Here is a 7500-nt window from a genome sequence, read left to right as displayed (position 1 = left end):
AAGCACTGAAAGAAAATTATATTTTTCCCTACAGGCTGGTAAAATTTAGGTCATGGGAAAAACACATTTACTTTGAATCACAGTTATTCCAGTTTAGATAACCCTGTTTGATGATGATGGTAATGATGCTGATGCTGATGAGGATGACGATAATGATGATGATAATGATGGTAGTAGTTGTGGTGATATTGATAATATGAAAATGTAATCAAAAGATTGATAAAATCAAATGAAAATAAATAAGTATATGATATACCCATTTCCTGCTTATATTTCCCTTTCCCTTTGTATATCATTTACAACCTGATTGCCATTTTGGCGATTTGCTTGTCTGAAGAACAACAACTACTACCCACACAAATTTATTTGTTCTTACTTGTTTCAGCATCTGTGAATGTAAATAGACTAATTGAGTTATATGTTATTCAAATGTAACTGGATGCCTTCATTTTATTTGTGTATTTTTTATTTGTTTATTTATTTATTTTTAAGAATATAGCTGATATTCTCCACTTCAGGCAGTCGACCATTAGACATTGGGAACCCATACTGCTGTATCTTCCCTCTGTGTAAGTGAAACACGATAGGCAAATGAAAAATCATTACATATATTTGTATTATATTTTTCTTCACTTCCTTTTGCTAAAAGAATAACAATCTAAATTTTTTTTATCTCAAATAGCATTGACTCTAAAGTACACTCCATATATGGAAGTGTTATTCAACTGTACAAAACTATATTGGGATATATCTGCCTTCCTGATTTTGTAAAAAAAAAAGAAGAAAAAAAAAAAAAGAAATAGAAAGAAAAAGAAATAGGGAGAGAAAAAGAAAAGAAGAAAAAGATTATGAAAAAAGAAAAGAAAAGAAAGAAATGGAAAAGAAAAAGAATAAAGATATATATATATATATATATATATATATATATATATATATATATATATATATATATATGTATATATATATATATATATATATATATATATATATATATATATATATATATATATATATATATATATATATATATATATATATATATATATATATATATATATATATATATATATATATATATATATATATATATATATATATATATAATGTAGATTATCAAAATAGATCCTGCACTTTCTGATTTTCAATATATTAGCTGATTAGGAAGAGATTTGACTTTGCTGATGATTTGCCAATCATGGCCTTGTACCTTTCTCCAAGCAAAATAAGCAATGTATATTTCAGGGTGGAAATGCCATCTCTACTACGTCTATTTTCAGTTCTTAGTATTTAATCAATGAATATTCAATATATAGATTAATGAAAAAAAATTGATGTCTTAGAACTTCAAACCCATTGAAAACTGTGCCACCGCACAATTCTATGTTGAAAACATAGAAATGATGGGTACTGGAAGTGAAGAAATATTTAAACTTTTTTTTTTTACTTATTATGCAGGTAATGTCGCTACCAACGTCAAATGCCAAGGCAGAAACGTTTGTTTTCAAGGATAAGTTTAATTAGATTTAATTAGAAAAGACAAAACTTCCACAAAACTCAATCAGTGAATGTTTTATTGGTCATTTTAGAATATGCTTGACATAAGAATGGAATACAAAATATTATGACAACAGAAGCTTTATGTAAAGTTTGCATTGTATATATTTTGTACATTTGTGAATTAAACTGTTGAAGGTTTAATGAACTTTTAAATACCATAACACTGTTTCAAGAGACAATAAAGTGCAATTCAATAAATAAAGATAGTTAAATAAACGTTGGCAAGCTTCATCAACACTATTAGACCGCACTGTGTAAAATATGATAGTCTGTGTGACACTGACACATTTTTCTATTTACTACATTACAGAAAACGGAAGGTATAACTATTCAGATTGAAGCACGTTTACTGGATGGTGCACAGTAGTACAGTGCTTGTAAAATGTAATTTGTATCGGTTTACCTATGAAGTCGCCACATCGTTTTCTATATTTAAAACAACAAGTAACAGATAACCCAAAGGGGAAACTTCAAGTATACGTAGTTACTCAGTTTCTATTAAACAACGATAATTTTACGAGTACATATCACAAAGATGCTGGAAGTACGTCGCCTACATAGAGAAATGTGAGACATATGAGTGGAAGTACATCCCCTCCTCGGCGGCAGTGGGAATTTTAAATAAATATTAAGATTATATTCAGTCGTATCTACTTTATTCGAGAATTTAGCAATGATCACAGTTGAAATATAAATCAATTTGTTCTTACATCTAGGTTAGTTGATATGTACATTTATTTTGATGTCTTTTTGTGCTTAATGATATACAGTGAACCCTCGCTATAACGCGGTTCACGTTCTCGCTGCTTCACGGATTTGCATTGTGCATTGTGTTCTGCATTCTGATTGGCTAAACAGCCTCTCCGTTTCTTCTCTACCTGTGTGTCAATAACGTTACGGTTTAATATGTACATGTACGGAAAACAGCTTGCCAAATTTAAGTTTGCAAATTTTCTCTAAAACCCATGAAGCCTTCAGTTCGTAGTGGTGATTAGAATTATTATTTTACAGTACATTAGTAATTTGTAAAAAACGTTTATACAGTACTTTTATTTGTTAAACAAATGCTTAGGCCTGTAAAAAGGTTTTGATCTTTGGTTTCAATTTATGGTAGAGTATTTCATTGTATAATAATTGTAAAAAAATAAAGGTTATTACTTAACGGATTTCGCCTATCACGGGTTCTTTTTGGAACGTAACCCCCGCGAAAAACAAGGGTTCACTGTACCTGTTTGAATACATCAGCGTGTGAATATGCATGGATTTATGGATTAAGTATTTGTATGCATACACGTGTGCCTGTGGGTGGGTTTATACATGTACATGCTAGTGTGAATTTACATGTAAAGTTTTATCATCGGCCAGATCAACCTAGCTCTTGGGCTTTAATGGCAGGTTTAGATCACGAGTCCGTATGTGTCAATATATATATATATATATATATATATATATATATATATATATATATATATATATATGTGTGTGTGTGTGTGTGTGTGTGTGTGTGTGTGTGTGTGTGTGTGTGTGTGTGTGTGTGTGTGTGTGTGTGCTTGCTTGCGTGCGTGTGTGTATGTGTGTGGCATTCATGTCGAACAAATTGCAAAAGGAACAACGAAGAGAAAAACAAGAAAAGACACGTAAAGGCCTTCGACATATTCGTGTGTTATCTTGTCCTTCCATTCGCTGTTCCTTTTGCAGTGTGTGTGTGTGTGGAGGGGGGGGTTGGCTTTTTAAAATCAACTTGCGCCTGCTTCTCCCCTAGTGACGCACATAAAGATAAATTAACAAGCAAAAAAAAAAGAAAAAAGAAAAAAAATGTGTGTGGGCATATACACCATGACAATACACATAAACAATATCAACCAGTAGACATATTTAAAATACAATATCGTACAATCGTAACCCACAAAACAAATCAGTATGAATATGAAAATTAGATATATTTTCTAGAAGCTTCTATCTGTTCTTTCTTTCTCCTTTCTCTCTTTCTTCTACGAACTCTTTATCAATTAACATCCGACTGTATGGCCGCCACTCTTTCGTCTTTAATTAATTGAACGGTTAGGGTTAACACTTGTGGTAGAAATTTAAGTCTTTTCCAATTTACTCTCAGCCAGTGACCCGCTGCCATCTTTACTTAACTGACACTTCATAATTGCTTTTGGATGAAAGCGCTTGTAAAGATGATTATGTATTAAAAAAATGATCTCGCTGTGATTTGAGGATTAGGATAGATATAGGCGAGTATCAGACACGCAAGCTCTGGAGGCGGAAGTTAAGCTGTGAAAGATTAGACATCAGTGCCGAAATCCTGCTGGTTTTCATCTGTCGTCTCATCTTCCAAGACCTATTTTGTGTATAGTGCGATTTATCTGTTTATCTATGTGTGTTTGTGTGTGTTTGTAGGTCAGAGAGAGAGAGAGAGAGAGAGAGAGAGAGAGAGAGAGAGAGAGAGAGAGAGAGAGAGAGAGAGAGAGAGAGAGAGTGAGTGAGTGAGTGAGTGAGTGAGTGAGTGAGTATGTGTGTGTGTGTGTGTGTGTGTGTGTGTGTGTGTGTGTGTTTGTGTGTGTGTGTGTGTGTGTGTGTCTGTGTGTGTGTGTGTGTGTGTGCGTGTGCGTGTGTGTCATACTTACTGACACACACGCACACACGTATATACACGCATACACTAAAAAGCATTCTTAATAGAAGGGGCAATATTGCATGCAGTAAAGGACAAGAGAGATATATTCTTTATTATCTCAGCCGTCCAGTATCCATTGTTGGGGATTCCCCAGCCTTCCCCACGTCGTTGTCTTCAGCCTCCCGGTAATAAAGGTGCTGTCACACTACCAAGTTTTCCGTAATTTTTTTTTGACAATTTTATTTAACATCAATACAAACATTCTGGATTATAACTTGATTTGAGCATGCTTGGCTGAAAAAAAGTTGACATAAGGTTTTTAGACGGAAACGATCATTATCGTCTGACTGGAAAATCGACAATTCGCTCAAAAATGGACAAAATTTCAGAAAATTGTCAAAAGATAGACGGAAAAAGTGCTAGTGTGACAACACCTTAATGCTTTAAACGCCGAAGTCATCTTTTCAGCGAGTTTTCTGTCGCTTTCGATCTCTCTTGTGTCCTCTTGTCGGCCAGTGTGGTCTGCGTGTCGTCCAGGTCTTGTCGATTCTCAATCTGCAAGAGAGATACAAGTGAGAGGTAAATTATACAAGTGAGAGGTAAGTTAATGTATGGCAAAAATCCAGACACACACTTATTTACGTATATGCATATATGTATGTGGTTTTCCTCATCTATAATCAACATATCGTGTATATATAAGTTCCTTAATTGCCCTTCACTTTGGTGCAACATTGATTCGGTTTATTTCCCGGAAGATTTCTCCAGTGAAAAAAAGTTTCTTTGGTAACCATTACAGGCAACTGTTTGCTATTCTCTTCATCGTGTATCAAAGAATACTCCTGAAAATATTTGTAATCTTATGTCTCTCTCTCTCTGTCTCTCTCTCTCTCTCTCTCTCTTTCTCTCTTTCTCTCTCTCTCTCTCTCTCTCTCTCTCTCTCTCTCTCTCTCTCTCTCTCTCTCTCTCTCTCTCTCTCTGTCTCTGTCTCTCTCTCTCTCTCTTTCATCTAGCAATCTTGCTGACCCGCGTTCACTTCCCACGCCGCCTGTGGATGATGACCCCGGCCATTCCTTGCACACAGAGGGTAATTTAAAAGCAAAACCTAAACAGCCTGTCACCAAGAACATCCATCTAATAATCTAAATTGTTATTTCACTCTCGTTCTCTTCCTCTCATCCTCCCTCCCTCCCTTCCTCTCTCTCTCTCTCTCTCCCTTTCTCCCTCTCTCCCTCCCTTTCTCCCTCTCCCTCTCCCTCTCTCTCTCTCTCTCTCTCTCTCTCTCTCTCGTATTATACAACGCACAATACATTACGATGCTCCCCCCCCCACCACACTTCCTTCTTCTTGATGTATCTCGCCATTTTTCCCGCGTCCCTTTGAAAACACAAATGAAAACGATTCACCCGAAAATAGTGCGCATCGGCCCGGCTAGAGTTCGTAAAGTTCATTTGAAAAGTTCATCGGCGAGAGAACCCGCATCCCACGGCGGCCGAGAAAGGCCTCGCCCCTGGAAGTATAAAGCTTGACCGAGTATATTGTTTCGGCATGAGTGGGTAAATACTCGAGTCCAGGAACAATGCGTCGAAAGGTCGAATGGCACCGGAAGTTGCAGTTATGTTTTCTTGGGGGACGATGCGAGAAGGAGAGAGGGAGAGGGGGTGCGGGAGGGGTAAAGGACACAGAGAGAGAGAGAGAGAGAGAGAGAGAGAGAGAGAGAGAGAGAGAGAGAGAGAGAGAGAGAGAGAGAGAGAGAGAGAGAGAGAGAGAGAGAGAGTGAGAGAGAGAGAGAGAGAGAGAGAGAGAGAGAGAGAGAGAGAGAGAGAGAGAGAGAGAGAGAGAAAGAGAGAGAGAGAGAAAGAAAGAAAGAAAGCGAGCGACACCTTCAATCTTAGACAACCATTCTTTTCCAGAATGTTAAGTCCTCCACTTTTCAGTCCAACGCCATTAAATCGTGGTCGAATTGATAACTCCTTCCCAAAATCATCAGCAAACGTTGCAGTCAGTATCGTGCACAAACTATCGACACAAAGAATCAGGAAATGCATTGTTCGCCATTGAAGCCACCTTGAATGCCCCGCCGAGGGTCCATTCACGCCGTTTCCTGGAACCGCTCGAGGAATCTTCATTGGCGCTGACACTCGCGGCTGACGCTGGCGGCCGAGAGACACCCAAGACTCCGGCCGCTAAACGCACACGTCTCACAATGCCATGGTGGATTTACTCATTTATGTTTGCTTAATTATTTCAACGCCGGCGGAGGAAGTGGAGGTCAGGGCGGCAGAGAGAGGGAAAAAGGCCAGCGAATGTGCGAGTGAGCTTTTGGGAGTGTTATGATTATTATTTTTGCTACTATCGTTATTATTATTATTATTATTATTATTATTATTATTATTATTATCATTATTATTATTATCATTATTGTTGTCTTTATTTTTTTCATTATTAGTGCCTGTGCTCCAACTGCGGTCCAAACCCGACTTCCTGGTCTGAAAAGCGACTCAGGGCCACGAGGGCGTTCAACGCGGGCCACGATGGTGAGCTTCGTTCTCCAGGAGCGCCGAGGATGAGAGGTCCCTGTAATGGTCACAGGTCACAGGTCATCCGCTAGACAACTTCGAACTGCGGTTGCTGGGCACACGGTTGTTTTCAAGTCCATGGAATTTGGGTGTGGACCCCATTATCATTATCATTGTTATTATCATTATTATTACTACTACTATGTGTATGATTCTTTCATAGTTATTATTGTTATCAATATTATTATTATTATCATTGTTATAATGATAATAATAATAATCTATTATCATCATCATCATCATCATCATCATCATCATTATTATTATTATTATTATTATTATTATTATTATTATTATTATTATTATTATTATTATCATTATTATAATTATTATTATTATTATTATTATTATTATTATTAGTCGTAGTAGTAGTAGTATTTTCAACATCATTATTATTATTATTGTTATATTTATCATTGTTACCATTATTATTATTATCATTATTATTACCATTGTTATTATTTTTAGCATTATTGTTATTGTTATTATCATTATCATCATTATGATAGTTGTAATTGTTATTATTATTGTTATTGTTATTATCATTATTATCATTATAATAGTTATCATTGTTATTATTATTAGTATTGTTATTATCATCATTATTATTAGTTGTAGTAACATTATTATTGATAAAAGTACTGGTACTATTATCAATATTGTTATTATTACTTTTCTCATTATTGGGATTACCAATATTATTAAGATTATCATCATTTTTATCCTTATCCTTATTATTCC

The 7500-nt window shown here is 35.5% G+C and overlaps 1 long non-coding RNA gene across 1 annotated transcript in view; it reads left to right on the top strand.

The window, feature by feature from the left end:
* LOC113819682 (uncharacterized) overlaps positions 1-789 on the top strand; it is a 6556-nt gene extending 5767 nt beyond the window's left edge. Inside the window, exon 3 of the long non-coding RNA XR_003477033.2 lies at positions 1-789. This exon is cut by the window's left edge and continues 897 nt beyond it. This is a non-coding gene — a long non-coding RNA (uncharacterized lncRNA).
* Positions 790-7500: the final 6711 nt, after the last annotated feature.

Source organism: Penaeus vannamei, chromosome 7, assembly GCF_042767895.1.
Source record: "Penaeus vannamei isolate JL-2024 chromosome 7, ASM4276789v1, whole genome shotgun sequence".
In the NCBI taxonomy this organism is placed as follows: domain Eukaryota; kingdom Metazoa; phylum Arthropoda; class Malacostraca; order Decapoda; family Penaeidae; genus Penaeus; species Penaeus vannamei.
The sequence above is the reverse complement of the archived record's forward strand: the minus strand, read 5'-3'. Positions and strand labels throughout refer to the sequence as shown.